Here is a 21759-nt window from a genome sequence, read left to right on the forward strand (position 1 = left end):
ACCGATCCTGGTTCTCAATGGGGAAGGGCGAGAGGTGCAGCCCGATAAGGAACCTGGTGACTATTTTAGGTCACTCAGTAAGAGAGACTCTTGAAAGAGCCTCACAGCTTTGTTCCTTCCAATGTAGCTCTACCAATAACCCATGCTCCTTCCACTATAGCCCTTCAAGTGATGTCCTGCCTTCTCCCCTCCTCACCACCTCCTCCACCCCCATGTCAAGTCCTTCCAGGGACAGGATTTTCTTGACCCTGAACTCTGTGCTCGTCAACACTGAATCGCTGACCACCACCTGCGCTTCCTTTGATGCTATTATTAATGGTACGACCTACGAACTTTACAAAACTGTTAAAGTCATATGTCTCCTGTTCTTTACCATCTTGTATACTTGGGTACGAGTATTCCTTATTCGCATTTTAACGATAAGAAGCCTAAGGGCCCCTGGGTGGTCCAGTGGGTTGAGGATAAGACTCCATTTCAGCTCAGGTCATGATCTCAAGGTCTGTGTGTTTGAGCCCCGCAAAGGGCTCTGCACTGTCAACATGGAGCCTGCTTGGAATTCTCTCTACTTCTCTCTCTTCTCCGCTTGCACACTGGCTCACTCGCTCTCTCAAAAAATAAATATATAAAATAAAGTTAAGCCTGAAGAGCTGTGACTTGCCTTAGGACACAGGATATTCAGCGACTTTGCTGGTGAATAGACCAGTCCTCTTTCATCAATGCCTTGTTGCATTCAGACCATCCCTTCTGCCTGTTGGCTCACATACTGTTTTGAGATCTCTCTTTGACCCTAACTTCTCACATGCGTGCACTGTGCTCTTTGCCTCACGGATCCACTTCTTAAACTAATGTTCCTTCCTTGCCCAGAGGTTCTCAAACTTTAGAGTGCAGAAGAATCACCTGAGATGCTTGTTTAAATGTGGATTCGGAGCCCTTGACCTCAGTGGATCTGATTTATTATGTTTGGAGGGACAACACAGGAGTCTCCATTTTGGAAAGGAATCTAAGTGATTATGACGCTGGGAGTCCAGAGATCACCCTTTGAGAAATGCTGTTGTAGGTATTCTGAAAGAAGATAGTCCTCAAAGTGAAAATGGCTGGGGGATTCTTCAGTTTGAGTGTTGTGTTGCCTTGAGTTACAGAGCTCTTACACAATGTGAAGTGAATAATGTGGAACATTCTATCAACACAGTTGTTTACTGCAATAAAATGTCAACATTTCAGGTCTTTTTTTTTTTTCAAAAGACTTCTTAAGAATCATTCTCTCTGCACATGGTCCTGTTCAAAAGGAATTACAGCTGTTCCTACTTTTGTAACTAACACTTCCAAATCTGTGTATAAAATATTTAAAAAGAACAAAGTGCAGGTATGGCTATATTTTCAGCTGCATGGAATAAATCCATTGCCTTCAAAATTATAAATCTGACTAATTAAAGCTAACCAAAAAATCTACTGAATAAGAATGGAATTTTTAAGCATATAAGCAATGGAAGAAACCACACATGGAAAAGTCAATAGATTTAGACTACCCAGAAATGGAAAAAATTGAAGCTCAAAAGCCACTACTAAATAAGAAAACCTAAAAGACAGGCCACATGCTGGGAAAAATATTTGCAACAGACACTAGAAAGGGATGACAGGTTTGAAATATTAAAAAGCTCACAAAAATCAAAACAGAAAATGGCTAAATAACAGGACCAGAGATAAATACACATGATCCAAGTTCAAGAACCTAATGAATATATTTTTTAAATGTTTAATATTTTTAAATACCAGTGGTAGGGGTGCCTGGTTGGCTCAGTAGGTAGAACATGGAACTCTTGGTCTCAGGGCCATTAGTGCAAGCCCCAAGCTGGGCGTAGAGTTTACAATACAATACAATACAATACAATACAATACCAGTGATATATACCATTTCTATCTGCTAAATAAAGAACTTTTAAATAATAATTAAATAATTATTTGGAAGAGACTGCAGTGAAATGGACAGGCACATTCAAACACTGCTGGCGGTTGAGTAAATTCATACAAACTTTTTTTAAAACAATTTTAAAAATTCTTATGGTGAGGTGTGTGTGTTTTTTTAAGTAAACTTTACCCCTAATATGGGGCTCAAACTGACGACCCCAAGATCAAGAGTTGCATGTTCTACTGACTGAGCCAGCCAGGCGTCCCTCGTGAATGCTTTTTGGAGAAACACTCCTCCCCCCCCCCCACACACACACTTAGACCCAGGAAGTTCTTTTGTAGGATTCTAGTCTAAGAAACCAATCAGAAATTCAGACAAAGATTAAGTACAGACTTATTTTTAAGATGGAAAAATTGGAAACATACTGAATGTCCAACAATAAAAAGGTGCTGTTTTTAATAATCAAGGCATGGTAAAGTCATGTGACAAAATGTTATATAGCAATTTAAAAGGTTTTCAAGTGTAAGTCCACATTGAAAACACAAGATGTAGCATTTTATATATAATACAATCTCAATAAAAATATTTTATATGCACATTAGAAAGCTGAAAATAAATACATCAAAATGCTAACAGCTCTTATCTCTAGGTGGTGAGATTTTTATTCTCCTCCTAGTGCTTTTCAGTACTATCAATTCTCTACAATAACCATATGTGACTCTTATAATCAGAAACTGCAACAAATGGTATTTCAAAAGTCCCTCTGAAAGCATAACATAAAGAAGGAAAAGTTGTCAACTTAATTAATTTATAGTTTGCAAGTGACAGAGAACACTCACCACTTGTTTCTGTAACAGGCACCGGAATTCACTTATGGAATGCCAGTGACCTTATATTCTCAAGACAACTGCTTATCTGTATCCTTAATTGAAAGACGGGGTTATGGAGTAAAGACAACAGTCTCTGGGAACAGATGTCTGAAGGGAGATAAAACAAGTATCAGGATAAAGTAAAAGGAAAATTTTACTAACAGTCCTTCGTCTAACTGCATTCTCATTTAGGACTCTTACTAGACTAAAATGTGTCTCCTTGTACAATCTGACACATCAGTGGGTCAACATAACGCCATTAAGAGTTATGAGGGTCTTTTTTTTTAACAGAAAAGGCTTTCCTTCAAGAATTTAAAATTGTACTCATAAGACAAATGCCTTATTCCTTCCTTGATGATTGGATGGTTGGGTAGGGGTTAACTTTGGTAATTGATAGACAGAAAAAGGAAGATGGCACATGCTAGGATCGCCCAATCAAAGACAAGCCTTGCATGAGACGTACTAAAGAATTTCAGGCATCCACTTTAATTCTGTATTGGTCACGCTTCACAGACCATTAAAACAGATAATTCTAGTATGCTACGTGCTAGCTGAATACCCACCTAGAACACAAATTTCTTCAAATTAGAATCAGCGTGGAAACCGATCCCTTCTTGGCTGCTGGGCAAACAATAGCAAAGTGGGGGTCACTTCAGGTTCTGGAAAGAAGGTAGAACCAAGATTTCTCTCCTGGTTCCATAGGAGGTCATTACTTGAGCATTCCCAAACTCAAATCAGGCAATTAGACTTGATGAGGTTAATTCTCTACGTTCAAAAGGACTGGTTCAAAACCAAGGGATTTCCTCGGCTGATGTGCTATCTTCTAACTTATTACACCTCTGCCGAGGGCTAACGTGACAACTCAAACAGTGGATAGCCACCATATACAATTTAATTTGAAAGATACTATAGGAAGTAGGCATCTAAATCTCCCCCACCTCCCAAAAAGGTTGCCACGAAGCCAAGCTATACCATCATTTGCCGGGACATTTACATTATAGCTGAACTGAGGCACTAATTAGTGGGGGGAGAAGGAGTTCTCGAAGGAAACACTGGCAGAGATGAGGGTATCTAATTCAAACCTATCCTTTGGTGCTTAGCAAAAGAAAGCAGAGACAGAACAAACATGGAAAGACAGATATTGTAAGAATCCTGTGAAATGGGGGGAGGAGTGTTACTCAAATAACGAATAGGTGAAAAAGCCTTAAAGACAGGTTTTGGCTACATTAATTCAACAGACCATTATTGAGTCTGGCACTGGCTGCAAATTCAAGGAAAGAGGCCTTCCCTTAGATTTTGTGGTCTAGTGGGGGAAAATAGGTGAATTACAAAGTATAGTCAAGGGGCACCTGGCTGGCTCAGTCAGTAGAGCATGTGACTCCTGATCTTGGGGTCGTGATTTCGAGCCCCACGTTGGGTGTAGAGATTCCTTTAAAAAAAGAAAGTATAGTCAGAAGTCTTACATTCCAGAAAAAGCTCTGAAAGACAACTCAGTCTTTCAACAAACATTTAGTTGCTCTATTATGTACCTGAAACTTGGCTAGAAAATAGAGACACAAAGCCCAATATGGTGGAATCATGGCCCTGAAGGAGCTTCCTAACCTTTGGTGGGGAAGTAGAGAAATCAACAATGGCAACACAATGCTCAGAAATGCTACAGAGATGAAGAGATAGAACCATTTAGATTTACCTGGAGGGCTGGAGAAATGTCTCCAAAGATATGCCGTTTGATGCGGGACTTGAAAAGTGGGTAGGTATTTGCTAGATTACAAAGGGACAGAGGATACATGATAAAAGTATTTACTCATACTATTATATATGCTATATTTGATCCTTCATTTAGTAATAATTGTTTGAACACATGCTGAAGTACTAATTCCCTGAATTTTCATAAGAGGATAGATACAAAGGCATACAGAGACTAAGTGATTTTTATGAAACCATACAGATAGTAAGAGGCAGATTCAAACCAAGTTCCGACTGTCCCCTAAACACACACATTTCCCATTCCACCCCAGAAACTGGACTGTATAGGTAGATAGGCATATTTGGGAAATGATGAAATTTCTGGTTTGGCTGGAATATAAGGGAATGTGGGGAGGGGGTGGGAAGAGGCAGCAGAAAATCTGTGGAATGTTTCACTAATTTGCATGTTAAGGTTTACACATCTGACTCTTTCCATTTGATTTTAGAGAAGGAGAAATAATTCCTTTTTTATGCCTTTCCAAGGAGGCCCTGGAACAGGTACAATAATAACTTTTTAAAGTTTTTAGAAACTTATGACCCCACAACGTTGAGAAGGGAAGAAAAAACAAGAAGGAATTAAAATCAATTCTCAGTGCAGCCATTTTTTTAACTTGCAATTACTTTGAAATATCATGAATATTTATCACTCGGCTTTCCAGACAATATGCCAGAACTCAGCCAACGATAAGGGAACAGCCATCTGAAGCCAACATGGAGAAAAGTACCAAATAAAAATGGCAACCTTCACAATGCATCCTAGCTGTATTGTGTCTATGCAGTTTCATGTTTTCATATTCCAAAAAACATTGCCCAAATCGACGTATACTTTGAAAACTCGTTTCTTATCAAATTCCATTTCATTAAATGATGGAGAAATATGTTAAGTAGTATTACAAAACAAAAGAAAATGTTTGGCAGTAAAGATTGAGTTGCTGAGTGGTGCAAACCTATAGTCATTTCATGAGATTTGTGTTTAGCCCTCAGGGCAAAACTTGAAATGAGCGATCTTAGTGATCATGGAAAAGAATTTTACTCTGCACTGAGGTTTAAGATGTTGGCTCTCAGTTTGGAGATATCAGTATTTAGGCAAATATTTCACTTCCATGGAGAGCCAAAGCACTATAATTCATTTAATGGCTTTTAATAGGAATATCGGAAAACATACAAATTAGCCCCAAGCATTGTACCTTCATTTTAGATAAAAGAATTGAAAAACCTATCATTGCTTATGCATTTCTTGGATTTATGTAATATTTCATGCTTTCATACCTATCATACATATTGTTATAAATTACATATCAACTTCCTTTTTAGAAATTGCATTTGTATTTCCAGCTATTTATAAAACGCTATGAGACGTTTGGAAACACTGATACTATTACCGATACGCATTCAATTAGCCTGATAGTCCGACCTGCGCTTTGGAGGCTGAGCTGTTTCCTCCTTTATAGGAGGTTTCCTTCCTCCGCACGCACACAAACTGGGTTGATATGAATATTAATTGAAGCATTGATTCAGTTTTGAAAAATTTATATCTAATTCAAAATGGAAAATAAAGCATAAGAAAGACATTAATGTTCTGAATCATTTCTGGTAAAGAAGAATGATCTGTAGTACTATTTTAAATATTCCGAGACAAATTTTAAAGAAGAAAGAATCTTGAACAACCGGTTCTAGTCTTGCACATCCGTTCTGTGCATCTGGGGAGCTCTAACACATAATCATGTGTTGCTGGAAGGTAGGAGAGGCTGGTATTCATATTTGGGCTTAAAGGAAGTCCTTACAATGTTTTGCAATCTGTTACCTATGCCTCTGTCCTTGGGGTTTTCTGCTCTGCTAAAGTCGTACCTTACCATGACCCAGAATGGTTTTGCCATTTTACCAAGCAGTACCTGCTTCAATCAAAGTAAAAAGAAAAAGAGAGAAAGAAATTGGAAAAAATAAAGCTAGGATCTATTTCTCAGATTCGATGAGGACAAAGGGCTTCATTGTCCTTTTACAGAAGAGAAAGAATTTTGTAGACATGACAGTAAGGTTGGGAAGAAAAGAAAATTAAGGAAGCAAACTGGATGAAGTCTTTCCATTGTGGGGCAGAATGACCTGACAAGTGACCTCTTTGCAGGCACTGAATTGCGCCTAATAATGTAGATAATTTCCTCCAGTCTCCCAAGGAGTAATGTCAGTCCTTCCAAGCCTCTTAAATTCAGAGTAATTAGTTAGAAGACTCAGATGGCTGTCCAGATCGTCTCTCTGGTTGGTTGCTATTCAGGTTTCTTTACCTTACCGGCCTTCTCCTCAAGTGCACATCTTAGGCCCTTAAAGCTTGGGTTTTGCATTGCTTTCGGTGGACACGGTTCCTGATCTTGGCCAGTCCCGGCCCAGCTTTTGCTCTGTAGGTGCAAGGCTTTGGAGACCCACTTATGCCCTATGTGTTATTTGTCCTCGGCCAGTGACCTATTGTTGACTTCCTTTGTCAACCAATCGTTGGAGAGGACTCCACCCTGCTACATGGCAATGTCCCTGGAATGCATCTTTATCTACCCTCTTTGCAAATTTACACTTGAAGTTGAATTACACAGAAAGAAAATTATAATCCTCACAATGCCACCCTAGCTCTTTCACCTGGGCTGCTGACGTGCCATCCAGATGCCAAATCCATCCAGATCCCAATCTATATTGGAGCAAACACAGGAGCCTAGACAGGGGCCATTGGCAAACTGCAGCAGCAAACCCAATCTGTTGTTGCTTGTTCTTGTGAATAAAGTTTTATTGGCTCACCACCATACCCATTTGTTTACTTGGTGTCTATGGGTCCTTTTGTACTACAACTGTGGACTTGAGTAGTTGCAACAAAGACTGTATGGCCTGTATGCCAAAAATATTTGCTATCTGGCCTTTTATACACAATGAATGTCTGCTAAATCCTGAGCTAGAATATTCCTTGAGTCTGATCTCATTTCACATGATGTCCTTTCTAGGGGACTCCCAAATATTTAAATTTTTTTAAAGCTTAGTTAACATGAATGAGTTATAGACCTACGCCATTCCATCCACTGAATGAGATGTATCTTACGATAATGTTGCCCAATGTGTGAAAAGAAATCCTTCTCTGAATGGACAGCTTTACAATCCATTTATGCCCTTGTTCAGGGGACCCTATGGCATTGATAAAGAAACAAACATGTGAAAGCATTCTGGTTCTGAATTAACAAAGATGTTTGTTGATTCAAAATGAAACTTCTGTGGGGCACCTGGGTGGTTCCGTCAGTTAAGTGTCCAACTTCAGCTCAGGTCATGATCTCACAGTCTATGGGTTAGAGCCCCACATCAGGTTCTGTGCCTGGAGTCTGCTTCAGATTCTGTGTCTCCCTCTCTCTCTCTCTGTCTCTCTCTCTCTCTCTCTCTCTCTCTCTCTCTCCCCCGCTTGTGTTCTGCCTCTCTTTCTCTCTCAAAAATAAATAATAAACACTTAAAATTCTTGTCAAAACAGGGGCGCCTGGATGGCTCAGTCGGTTGGGCGTCCGGCTTTGGCTCAGGTCATGATCTCACAGTTCGTGGACGTGAGCCCCACTTCGGGCTCTGTGCTGACAGCTAGCTCAGAGCCTGGAGCCTACTTCAGATCCTGTGTCTCCCTCTCTCTCTGGCCCTCCCTGCTCATGCTGTCTTTCTCTGTCTCTCAAAAATAAGTAATAAAAAACATTTTAAAAATTTTAAACATGTCAAAACAAACAAACAAAAACAAAATGAAACTTTCGTGACACTTTCTAAGATTATTTAGAACAGATCTTCTAACTGCATTGTTATTAAAACCTTGGCAAGATTTAAATCTTTAAACCAATACAGCCACATGTTAAATTCTAAAAGTACCAAAAGAAGAAATATGTCATCTTTTGCTACCTGGATTCTGTTTCTAGCTTATTTGGTTGTATAAACTATTTTTGCAACATTTAAATCTCTTTTGTGCTATATCAAAACACTTCTTTTGAAGACAGTGGCAAACAAGGGCTCACACCTGACTAAGACGAAGAGTCCTTTATCTTCCAAAATGCTTTGGATTTCTGAGTGGAGTTTGTCTCTTGATGTGCAGATCCTTAACATACTTGTTTTCTGCTCTCACATGTCATATCCTCATTAGTATGGGTTTCCTGCGCTTAAGCAGACTAATTGTGTCATTCTCCCTTTTTTAAATACCACCTTTATTGTGATATAATTCACAGTGCCATTCAATTCACCTGCTTAAATGGTACTGTTCAATGACTTTTAGTTGTACAACCGTTATTGCAATCTATTTTATTTATTTATTTGATAAAACTTATTTATTTTGAAAGAGAAAGAGAACATGCGCACACACACACACACACACACACACACACACACACGCCCGTGCGCGCATATGAGCAAGGGAGGGGCAGACAGAGAAGGGCTGAGAGAGAATCCCAAGCAGGCTCCAGATTGTCCGTGCAGAGCCTTACCCAGGGCTCGATCTTACAGACCCTGAGACAATGAATTCAGCTGAAATCAAGAGGCAGATGCTTAACGGCCTTAGCCACCCTATCACAATCTATTTGAGAACATTTTCAGGACCAAGAAGGAACCTCATTAGCAGTTATTCCCCATTTTCCTCCATGGATATCTCTATAGATGTTCCCTTTTTGTGCATTTTATATAAATGGAATCACATAGGATGTGGTCTTTTGCAACTGGATTATTTATTTATTTCATTTATTTATTTATTTCAAAGTTCATCCATGTTGCAACATGGTCAATCTCCTTCTAGAGTCATATTTTGCATATTTAGTAGACATGGACTCAAATATTTATAGCACTTAAAAACCTGATTATATTTTCTCTCACACACACAAACACATGCACACACGCATTCATATACACGAAAAGACATTTCTAAATTCACCAAAATCTAGCCTAACATTTGAGAACCAGACAAACAAACATAATAGGCTAAACAACACTATTTCTTTAGAAGTCTGGTTAGTGGTGGGGAAAATTATGCATAATCCTTATGAATTTTGAAATATGTTGTACAATTTATTCTGAACGTTCTCTAGGGTATAACTGACCCTTCTTGTAGGAAACCTTCAGGGTTTGAAATTACATTCTTATGTAGGTTTAGGTTGAATATTTCATTGAAAAGAATGCTCTTATAACCCAGACGCACAAAATAGTGAAGTCAAGATATGGATGTGAGCTACTGCGCTCACCTACCTTGCCCTATAATTTACAGGCATGTGTATTTTTCTTCCAAAATCAAAATGTGACATGTGCCCATTAGTTATGTAAACCTCATGGGGGCACTAACACGGCTATATCTAAATCAATTGCTGTAACCAAAAGGAAGACCTTCTGTAATTTGCAAGGTAATTACCGTAAAACATGATTCAGAAGCCTCTTCAGTCTCTAAAGGAAGTAAAACAAGTATTTTATCTTTGAAGTGGATTAAACAGAGGAGATCTCAAGCCACCTTCTTTTTTTAATTTATATTCTTGAGCGACAGAGCGCGAGTGAGGGAGGGGCAGAGAGAGAGAGATACACACAGAATCTGAATTAGGCTCCCGGCTCCGAGATGTGAGCACAGAGCCAGACACGGCGCTCAAACCCACAGACGGGGAGATCATGCCAGGAGCCGAAGTCAGCTACTTAACCAACTGAGCCACCCAGGCGCCCTTCAAGCCACCCTCTTTTTGACTGATGTTATCACCTTTATTATAGGCAAATTTAAAGCTTTTGTTTTGCAGACAGGGAAGAGGAAGGCTTAAAGGAAGCCCAATCCCAGAAACTCCCTCCAAATCGTCCTTTTGCTTTCCTCCCAGAAATGGAAGGCCTTTCATTTCCATTTAACCTTTATCAAGTCTGACGCATCTTTTAAAAGCAAACTCTGCCCGGTGGCACAAGAGATGCCTTCTCTGACTGCTTCAGCGTGATCTTTCCCATTCTTCCCAGAATATGCACGATGTCTCTTCTGTTTTCTATCTGGTTTCCTCAGTATTTCTTGTATGTTGGTTTTTTCATTGAATTATTTAGACTTTTAATTCTACTTGTGTTCAGACTATATTTTTTCTATGTTGCTTATAATATTTAATTCAATGCCAAGAACATAATAGGCACTTAAAACAATATTGTTACTTGGGGTGCCTGGGTGGTTCATTGGGTACAGTGTCTGACTCTCAATTTTGACTCTGGTCATGGTCTCATGGTTTGTGGGTTTGAGCCCTGTGCCGGGATCCAAGCTGACAGTGCGGGGCCTACTTGAGATTCTTTCTGTTTCTCGCTTCCTCTCCGCCCCTCCCCCACTTGGACTCTCTCTCTCTCTCTCTCTCTCTCTCTCTCTCTCTCTCTCTCTCTGTCTCTCAAAATAAATAAACTTGCGAATATTTTTTATTAATATTTGACAGGAAACCTGAGGGTAACATTTTAATTTTGAACATTTCCAGGAATGAGAGTGATATCGTCACTATTATGTAAATACTTGATCTGCATAATAGAAGGTTAATGTTGATCAAGTATGTCCTAATCCTAGTAAAGACATTTTATTTGAGGGGTTTTTTCGGCCTTTTGTTCTTCTTCTTAACAAGTGAAAATATGAAAATACTCTTGGACACATCATAATAATTTCTTTATGAGAATGTGCTTAAAATTGGCAGGTTTTTAGCAGACATTCAGATCGATAGTAATCACTGACGCTTGAAAAATATTTGGAAGTGCCTATCCAAGGAATTAACATTCATGTGTTACACAAGCATATATTTTGAGTTGGAAACATGAAAACAACCTTCACTCAGTAAACAACGGAAATAACTTGCAATTATTATATTCTGGGTCAAAAATTTTTAAGAATTATCCAGGTCTACCAAGACCACCTCCGTGTCTAATATTTTAAGGATAAGAGAGATCTTTAAAATCAGACTTAATTAAAAATTTTTCATGTCACTATTTGCTATGGATATTATCGTAGAGGCTGTATTTGTAACCGGAAATAACACGATTAATAAACAGAATCAAGGATCAATCCTAGAATTATCGTATTAAAACATAAGATGAAAGCAAAATATATTGGCTCCTGGAAATGAACTGATACATCGAGAAGCAGTTAATTAGAACAGATTGGTACAGGGACGCCTGGGTGGCTCAGTCAGTTAAGCCTCCAACTTTGGCTCAGATCATGATCTCATAGTGCATGAGTTCAAGCCCCATGTCAGGCTCTATGCTGGCAGCTCAGAGCCTGGAGCCTGCTTCAGATTCTGTGTCTCCCTCTCTCTCTGACCCTCCCCCGCTAGTGCTTGCTCTCACTCTCTCTCAAAAATAAATAAACATTAAAAACTTTTTAAGCAGATTGGTACACATTTAGACAGTGTGAAAACTATTAGTTGAATTAGAAGAAATTATTTGTATTGAACTGATAGGGATACTTTATTTCTTCTATTACATAATGGTTGTGTAGCAAAATCACATATTTTAAAAATTTTATTTATTTATTCAAAAAAATTTTTTAATCTTTATTCATTTTTGAGAGACAGAGCATGAGCAGGGAAGAAACACAAAGAGAGGGAGACACAAATCTGAAGCAGCTCCAGGCTCTGAGCTGTCCACGAAGAGCCCGACACGGGGCCGGAACTCACTGACCTGAGTTCATGACCTGATCATGATCTGAGCTGAAGTTAGAAGCTTAACCAACTGAGCCAGCCACCCAGGTGCAGCTAAAGTTTGTTTATGTATTTTGAGAGAGCTCGGGCGGAAGTAGGGGAGGGGCAGAGAGAGAGGGAGAGAGAGAATCCCAAGCTGGCTCTGCTCACTCAGCCCAGAGCATGACTTGAGGCTCAATCTCACGAGATCATTACCTGAGCCAAAATCAAGAGTTAGAAGACTTCTTTTAAATTTATATTTTATTTTTTAATTTTCTTTAATGTTTTTAACTTATTTTTGAGAGACAGAGAGAGACAGCGCAAGCATGGGAGGGTCAGAAAGACAGGGAGACACAGAATCTGAAGCAGGCTCCAGGCTTTGAGGTAGCTGCCAGCACAGAGCCTGACGTGGGGTTCGAACCATGAACTGTGAGATCATGACCTGGGCTGAAGCCAGAAGCTTAATCAACTGATCCATCCAGGCACCCTGCAAATCACCTTTTAATAGACTATAGAAAGGAGATTTTAAAAATATGGGTAAAAAGTAAACATAATTTACCCTAAGAAATTTTCAGGAAAAAAACTCAGAAGATGTGCACATAATAAATTGTGCACTGGACCGGGAGAGCTTTGTAGGAAACAGAGCAAACCAAAGGAGGATGTGCTTATGGAAAAGAAGAAAGAAAGATATGTTGGACAAAGATAAAACCTAAGGGTAAGACCCAAGTCTTCTATGACATCAAACAAATACAGGAAGAAGAAACGGTTTTCAAAATTTTGTGATATTTATTTTAAGCTATTTATTACAAAGGTCCGTGGGAATGAAAATTGGAGATGCAAGGAAAGAGTGAAAACGTTTAGGCTGTTGATTCACAGGATCTTTGTGAAACCTATATACATATGTGACTTTTTGTTTTGTTTTGTTGAGATCTTTACAAAAATAGAACCATCAAGTAACCAGTAGTTCAACAAACATTTACTGAAATGCTACATGCCAGGCTGCTGTGCAAGGTGCGGCAGGCTGAATTAGATAGAGCCTCCAGTCAGTTAAGTGTCTGACTCTTGATTTCGGCTCAGGTCAGGATCTCACGGTTCATGGGATTGAACCCCGCAGCTGGCTCTGCGCTGACAGCTAGGAGCCTGCTCGGATGTCTGTCTCTCCCTGTCTCTGCCACTCCCTTGCTCGTGCTCTCTCTCTCTCTCTCTCAAAATAAGCATTTTTAAAATGATGAATTAAGAGTCTCTATCTTGACTATAAGCAACTAGAAGCCACACTGGAGGCCTTCTGCACAAGCCTTTAATTTCGGGTTCGTTTGCGAATGATCCTATAAGAGTTCAATCTATGGTGTGCATGATCAGAAAGAAGTACAGTTTGAGTAAAGCTTTGAATCCGAAGCCCCTTTCGTAGGGAAAACGCTCATCTTTGAAAAGACTGTTCCATTTTGGGCAACGCAAAGGTAACTTACATCTAAATGCCTATTTTAATAATATTCATTAAAATGCACTTCTACGTGGATTATACTGTTGAGTTTGGGATCTCAACTGGCATCCAAACAGGTCCTTCTGTGTTTAAGGCATCTTTTTTTTTTTTTCTGGTGGAGACTTCTGAGGCCCTGACTAGGGCCACCACTTCAGCAACCTTGAGGCTTTGAAACTATAGACCACTGTACTTCCATTAAAAGGACGTTTGTCAGGGGGGCCGGGGTGGCTCAGGCAGTTGGGCATTCGACTTCTGCTCAGGTCATGATTGCACAATTTATGGGTTCAAGTCCTGTGTAGGGCTCTATGCTGACAGCTCAGAGCCTGGAGTCTGCTTTGGATTCTGTGTCTCCCTCTCTCTTGGCTCTTCCCCCACCCTCTCAAATAAGTAAACATTAAAAAATTAAAAAAAAATAAAGCGACATTTCTTGACAACAAACTCTTGCTGAATTCTGACAGTCTCAGTGTTAATTAGTGAACAAAGACCTTTATTAAAGGTTCCGATGTGAGCTTTTCTGATTAAGAAACAGGAAAGCAGAAATAGCATATGCATAGTATTCTTAGTAATTTCCCTTACTCCACATTCTAAAACTTGAGAAGTAAACGGAAGTATAAAATTAAGTTAAGGATTTGAGACAAATATACCCATACTGGAAAACTTAGCTTGCAGAGTTCCCTCAGGCTATGGCAAAGTCTGTAAGTTTAAGTCTAAAAGCAGGTGGACAACTGACTTACCATATTTAGTGTGTCTAGAAATTTCGTGCAAAGAAGTCTAGAAACCATACCAAACCTTGGGCCAATTATTGGAAGCCAGGAATCTCATTCTGGAGCCTGTTGTAAATGTGTTGGCACGGTCAATGTAACAGCAACATGTTGAAATCCATATTTTCGTGCTGACCAGAACCTGACGGGAACCTGACCCAATACAATATCTCTCATAACAGAGGCTCAATGTTTCTGAAAGCTTAATTGCCCTCTCATTTCTTTTTCACCTTCACGTGTCTTTCATAAGTCCTTCTAGTTGGTTAATCATTAATAAATATTTAATGAGTCTTCCCTTCCCCCAAATCCTTCTCTGGTTATCTAGCTTTTAGACAGTCTATGGACCCCCTTACCCCTTCCCATTTAACAAGTCCGGGCACTCGCTCCGGGTTAATTTCTCTAAGGAAATCCATAACAGATCAAGCGGGAGCTTCTTTACAGAAGCATTCAGTTTTTCAGGCCACTCTCAATTTAGCATTCTTCTTGAAACGCGTGTAAAATGGGATGCAATGGAGCCAATTTTAAATTCTCAAAACAAAACAAAAAAAATGCCAAGTACACATTTCCGGAACAAAGTGGTTACGACTGGAACCGGAAAGGGCTTCGACTTTCTCCTCCGCAGCTGTCCCACAAGCCAATCCCTTGACCGGACCCAGGAGAATCCCTCCAAGTCTGGCCCTGGGAGCTGATCTGGGACGCGGGGCGAGCCAAAGGATTGGAATGCAGACCCAGAAGGGAAACCTCCGCGTGTGTTCCTGCAAGAAGCCAGCTGTGACATGGACGCAGTCTCGGGGCAAAGAAGAGGTGCTCTGGGGAACAGAGAGGGTATTCCGGGAGGCAGGAACGAGTCTCCCAAGTTTTCCCTGGTGGAAAGAGACGGGTGAGAATTGACATCCATTTGCAGCCAACCGAGAGGAACGAGGTTACTTCCACCCTGCCTTCCCACCTCAACCTCTCAAGCCCTTTCCGCCTGGACAAAGCGGCCAGACAGGTGACTGGACTCAACGATTTACTTGGCACGAAACCAAAGACCTGAGAGCCGGTCCCGTCCATATTCTGCTCCCTGGACCTCGGAAGGTTAAAGGGAAGATTGCCGAGGTTACCCCTTTGCGTTGTTTCGCACCTGGGCTGATCCAAACTGTAGAAACTACTAGAAATGTACCTTCCCATGCCGGGGTCCTCTTCACCATTCAGGGGGGGAAACTGCACCCTCAAACTTAAGTAGGGGCTTGGTGACTTTCAAACTCCCGTTCCCAACATTCACATTACATTGATTACACTCTCCTCCCCTTTTTGCACATTACTCTGACCCAGGCAGTGTGGACTCTTTTCAGCCGGGTTGAGGGAGAAGCAGGCGCGAGGGACCGGTTTGCGCTCCCCGCCGCAGGGTTAGAGTCCCCATCCCTCCGGGGTGTCCACCCCGGCGACTCTTCTCCCAGCTCCCCACCCAGTTGATGTGACAGGCGCGTGGCCCAATCCCCTTCCAGGTTCCCAGGCCGAGTGCTAGCACCACCGGAGCCAATGGCGGCGGCCGAGGGGCGGAGGGGGCAGGCTGGAGGGAGGGAGCGCTGGCTTTAGAACCGCTGCCGCAAAGATTCCGAGAGGCAGAAGTTGTCCGGGAGCGTCGGTCGGAGGCTGTCGGGCCAGATCCAGGACTCTGCGACTTTATGTAAGTGCTTTGTGGGCACGGGAGGGCACGACGGGAGCGGGTGTCCGGGGCGTGGGCAGGCGTGGGTCCAGCGGAGAGCATCTCCGGACACCTCTGCCGGAACGTGCCCCGCGCGTGGGGACGCGGGGCGGAGAGGGGGCTGCCGAAATTTCAGTCCCAGCCCCCCCGGCTCCCAAGCGATCGTTGGCAACCGCGATGGGTGGGAGTGACAGCGGGCCCCACGACTGCCCGCGGCAAACACGTTTTCTGCTCTGAACCACAGGAGTGGTGCTTTCTCGCTAGTTGCTCTTAACTTGTTGCCTACCTGCGGCTGCAGTCCCGGACACAACCCTTGCCCTTCTCCCCATCCGTGGCGGCCGGCCCCGGAGTGGAGACCGAGCGCCTAACTTCCCTCCGTCGTCCTTCCCGGCTACTGCCATCCTTACCCCTCCCGCCCCCTCCCGCCCCGGACGCAGGAAATCCCGGAGCCGGCGGCGCACTACGCCTCCGGCCCCGGCTCGCCCTCCTCGGCTGACCTCGCGGGCTCACGCCAGTTCCGGGGCTCCGGGCGGCCGCCTGGGCCCAGGGAGGGAGCCGGGCTGCGCCTGCCTGCCTCCCGCCCGCTTCCCTGGCCATCGGCGAGAGCGCCGCGATCGCACCGCGTCTCCCCATGAGTAAGCACTTTTTGTCCTTTCAGTAGCACAACATCTCGGGGCCATTAGGGCAGCACCTTTCGGCCCTCCTGCCCCCCGACCCCGCGCCCTCGGTCTGCCCCCTGCCCGGCTCCTCTGGCTTCGTATCGGCGAGCGCGCGGTCGGGGCCGCCGCAGCCCGGGACCTCCCGGGGCTCCCGGGGAGAGGCTGAGCGGCGGGGACAGTGGGAGGGGGTGATGTGCCCCCCCCCCCAGCACGGTTGCACTTGCCGCTGTTTACTTTTCTCCACCCGCGGTACTTAAGCGCTCTAATAGGAGGCCGGGGGACGGTGACCACCCCGGCCTTGGCTTCTTGCCAGTCCCAAAGTTGCTGCCGCCGCTGCTACCGCTCTTGCGTGCTGGCGGCTCCGACGGCCCGGCCCCAGGACGGGAGACGGTCCCAGGACGGGAGGTGGAGTGGGATTCATGCTTTCGGACGCTTGCCCGACGCGCTGCTTGCTCCTCACCAGATCTGCACACGGTCCCTAGCGGTGCAGATTGGGCTTAGAACTGGCCGCGTGGGAGAGCCTCGCCATTTAGGACCCTACAGGCGGGATGCTGGGGGTGTCTGGCCTGTTGGGGGGGGGGGTTGGAGTGGGGAAGAGAGCCTGGCTAGCCGCACCGTAGGTAGAAAATGTAAAGCGAAATGACAGACTCCTGAGAGGTAAGCACTAACTCCACTTTTACCGATGTCACACTGTATGTGGGAGGCTCAACGTAATCCTGGAGATGGAATTTTCAGTGAATTCCAGCGAAGTGACCGATGTCCCCCGTTTGCTGATTGGCATCACGTGCCCCAAGTCCCTGATGCCCCTAGGGTAATGGTCACATGACTTCTTTTGCCTTTAAAACTGGAATGCAATGGCTGAAGACCATTTTCCAAAAACAACTGCGACAAAAAAGGGGAGGGGGAGTGTGAGCTAGCCTGCTTGGATTTGGGTGAGGGGAACAGAAAGGGAATGTGAGGGTCTGGTTTTACCCAAAATAAAGACAGGAGCTGTTTTTAAAATAAGGGCTTGAACTGTGTTTTGCTGGGCTTATGTCTCCCCAGTGGCCTTTCAATCTACTTACAGCTTTCCTGAATTTAAAGCATATTTTACTGATTATTTTATAGGAAAATCGTCCTTCCAATTTACACCCACCTCCTCCCTAAATGATACCTTTGAAGCTGTATTCTGTAAGATGGTGTTAAAAAAAAAAAACTAGGATTTACCCATATTCCTGGTTCTGGCCTATATTCTAATTGAACTGTTCTCTTTATTAGGCATCTACGTGAAGGTGGTGGATCATTTCTTGACTAAAATTAACCACCAGTTATTTGTGGTTTGGAATTAATTGGATCAGAAATCAGGCACAAAAACTGTGGATTCTAAATTTGATAAGCCGAGCTAGTTGCGTTTTTGCCTGTCAGAATCTATGCGTTTTTTTTAAGTCTCTCTCTCTTTTTTCTTAATGTTTATTTATTTATTTTGAGAGACAGAGTGCAGGCTCGTACAAGCAGGGAGGGGCAGAGAGAGAGAGGGAGAGAGAAAATCCCAAGCAGACTGCCCAATGTCAGAACAGAGCCCAAGGCTGAGGCTCCATCTCGCCACCAGGAGATCATGACCTGAGCCAAAATCAAGAGTGGGAGGCTTGGGGCACTGGGGTGGCTCAGTCAGTTAGTTGGGCTCCAGACTTTGGCTCAGGTCATGATCTAGGGGTTTATGAGTAGGACCCCCTCATCGGCTCGCTGCTGTCAGCCGAGAGCCTGCTTCGGGTCCTCTGCTCCTCCCCACTTGTGCTCTCTCAAAAATAAATAAAACATTAGAAACAAAGAGTGGGAGGCTTAACCGACTGAGCCACTAAGTACTTTGGCCTTGATGCAGTAATGAGAGGACCCTGAAACAGCTCCCAAAATGACCATTACCTGCCCATGTGGCCCAAGTTAAGGTTGGAAAAACCTGGCAGTTCTGATAGAGAATATACCCGAGAGTATAGAAATGGGGGGGGGGGGCGTGGGTAGTGGGCAGAGGAGTCTCTGAGGTCAGGAGTTTAAAAGCCTTACTTATTTACAAAAATGGATCCAGTTGATACATATTCAGCCTTGAAACTAGGGCAGCTATAAATGAAACTGGGAACATTTAAGACATTTTGGCTTTGTATGCATTAGCCAAAATAACCCTTTGTCCACTGCAGCAACCTCGGAATGACTTGAGCACTTTATTTTTTGTGCTGTGCCTGGGTTTCTGAGGCGAAAAGCAAGAACTCCTCTAAAGCATGTAGTTCTGACCCCAAGGCTAACCTTGTGGCACAGATTAGCTCAAAGTGGATTTAAACTACACCTGGGTTGTTGGAGTTACCTAAACTGGTCGATAGAACCCCCTAGTGGAGGTGAGGTGATAATAAAATTTTAGATTGAACTGCTAATAAATCTTTAACCTCAAAAAGAGCGTACAACTATCCAATGAGGTTAAAGTGGGATAAGCTCTTTTGAAAATATTACTAAACCCAGGGCGCCTGGGTGGCTCAGTCGGTTAAGTGTCTGACTCTTGATTTCAGCCCAGCTCATGATCTCACCGTGGAATCCACGCTGCTGACAGCCAGGTGGGGGGCGGTGCGCACACACTCTTTCAAAATAAATAAATAAACGTTAAGAAAAACCTCCTAAAAAATAAAATATTATGAGCTCATGTCAAAACAGGATCATCACTAGGCTCTCAGTCTACACAGCATTTCATTTGTCTTCAGATGTACACTTATTTAAAACCACTGACTTTGTTACTGACTTAATTTGGGGGGGTATCATTTAATGAACTCAGGTTTTTATTACAATCGGGGTTGTGAGTTTAATTCTGAACCTCTGTTAGATCTAGCAAGTTATCAACCTCTTTCTTTATCTGGGGTAGGGAGCCAAGTCATGCTGTGCCTTGACTTAGTACAGACAATCAACACTGAAGTCCGGGGTCTCCAGTCTGATGCCATCATTTAGATACCATTGCTAAAAATGTCAAGGCTTATGGCATTTGGGGGGGAAGGATTAATTATAACTGGTAAGTAATATTTTGGTTGAGATTACATCTCTTCTACAAATGGTTACATGCACATTAGACTCGACTATTTATACTGGCAGAATCCAGGCCACTAGCAGAAACCAAATGCAATTTTGCTCCTTGGCGAGCCCCATGAGTGTTACTGAAAAGGGGTAGCTTGGCCTTGGTGCTTGAGAACTAAAGGGATTTCTTTCTGGTGAAACTGACAGGGAAAGAGGAAGAAGGTCCACTTAACATTATTCCATATTCTGTTTTAGGCATTGCTTCTACTTGCCTTTCCAAGAAACTTACTGACATGATATTCTTACCACATGTGATAAAGTCATGAATTTGTTACTGTTTCATGTCACACAATCTAGGTGAAACGTGACCGCTAAACTCTTTTTTGCTGTTTAGTACAGATTCCAACAGTTGTTGGTATAAAATTGAAAATGGACATCTTACCCGTACATGACAGCTTGGGGATCTGGTTTTAGAATCATTTCATGTGTGCTCATATGATAATTTTTCTTTTGGTGAAAAGTAATCCGGAGAGGGAAAACTTTGATCTGTGAAACTAATAAAATGCAGTTTAGAAGAAAATAGCTAGATCACGTTTGAGTCTGTGTAATTATTCCAGAGAGTGATATGCCATATAATGCACGTTCACTGTGTTGGAGGTTTCAAAACCTTTTCGGATACATTACACTGTTGGAAACTATTTTAGATACCAGTGGTCAGGACTAGCTGTTTTTAGTTATGATACAGCTTTGGCTATAGTTATGGCTTAAGAATATAAACTGTCTAATCCTGAAATGTCAGCCTCAGAAGGTCATAATTCCTGAGCCAACTTACTGTAGTTATAAAGGTGGGGCAGTGTCAGAAAAATTCAATATGTTTAATAATATGTAATTTGCCTTAATCTTAGCACTCGAAAGACAGCTGTCAGTATAAAATGTTTTAGGGAGGAAAAAACAATGCCTTTAAATGAAAATTAAAATCCTAGGGGCAAAGTATATTGGACTTAGCTGCAGAAGAACTCTATTCTAGACAGACATCGCTCTGCTACTGACTCATAGTTTGACCTTGAGAAAGTCACTTAAACTTACATTGCTAACTAACAGTGAATACATTATGCATTTTCCCACTTATACAGCTGAGAGCCTGACTCGAGGGTTTTGGTTTCCTGGGATTTTTTTTTTCAACTAGTTATAGTCTGGCTTATTTCAGTGTATTAGTTGATTAAAAAAATTTGAATGCACCTGTATGGAACCAAGCTGAATACCTTGTTGGCAGACAGGTAGCTATTCAGGAAGATGATCACCATGACTAATGTCAGTTCTTTAAAAAATAGAGGCACCATTCGTGTCATTGCTTAACAACAATTTTGGCTCATTAGACCTACTGATTTTAGATTTCGAGAAAGCTTAATGTTTCTTAACGGTCTGGAAATTTGATGGTAAGGAGGTGGTGTCGTTGATTACAAAAGGCACTGATTATGGAATGCAAGGGCTTTTCGCCCTCTACAGTTTGGACATCAAGGCCATTGTCGGCAAATCATGCAAGATGGCAAATCATGCAAGTTCTCTGTGTTCATGATTGGGATTTTACTTTATTAAGCCATCTGTTTCCAATCTATGTATTTGCCAGGCATGCTGAAACGATAAGTGAGCTACGGATAAGTGAGCCTTGGCTCTTGAGCAGACAGGTGCTATATAAAATCAGATGTATCATTGAAACACTAAAACGTCAACAAAGGTTTACAGAAATGGTAGAATCCTCACCACTGAAGACTCGCCCCATTTTTACGTGTCTGCAAATTTCTCCAGCCCTCCAGCTTTACAAGCAAAGGAGAAATAAAGCCAGACACAATATAATGAACACTAAGAGAAATGTTTAATAACAAAAGAATAGAAACCTATATGTAATACTTATACGTTCATTTCTCTCAAATACTGTCCAGGCAGCCTGTCAAAGCCATTAATGGGATGGGGGTCTTTTCGCCTCTCCTTC

The 21759-nt window shown here is 42.4% G+C and overlaps 1 protein-coding gene across 3 annotated transcripts in view; it reads left to right on the plus strand.

Moving 5' to 3' along the window:
• Nucleotides 1-16002: 16002 nt before the first annotated feature.
• PLS3 (plastin 3) overlaps nucleotides 16003-21759 on the plus strand; it is a 92413-nt gene continuing 86656 nt past the window's right edge. For 2 of the 3 annotated variants that reach the window (XM_029929829.1, XM_029929831.1), the window contains exon 1: nucleotides 16003-16068. The gene's annotated coding sequence lies outside the window, so the exon portion shown is untranslated. Of the gene's footprint in view, nucleotides 16069-16607; nucleotides 16722-21759 lie in introns of those variants that run through there. The other variant, XM_029929830.1, reaches the window with a different exon arrangement.

The sequence above is a fragment of the Suricata suricatta genome, chromosome X (assembly GCF_006229205.1).
Source record: "Suricata suricatta isolate VVHF042 chromosome X, meerkat_22Aug2017_6uvM2_HiC, whole genome shotgun sequence".
NCBI lineage: Eukaryota > Metazoa > Chordata > Mammalia > Carnivora > Herpestidae > Suricata > Suricata suricatta.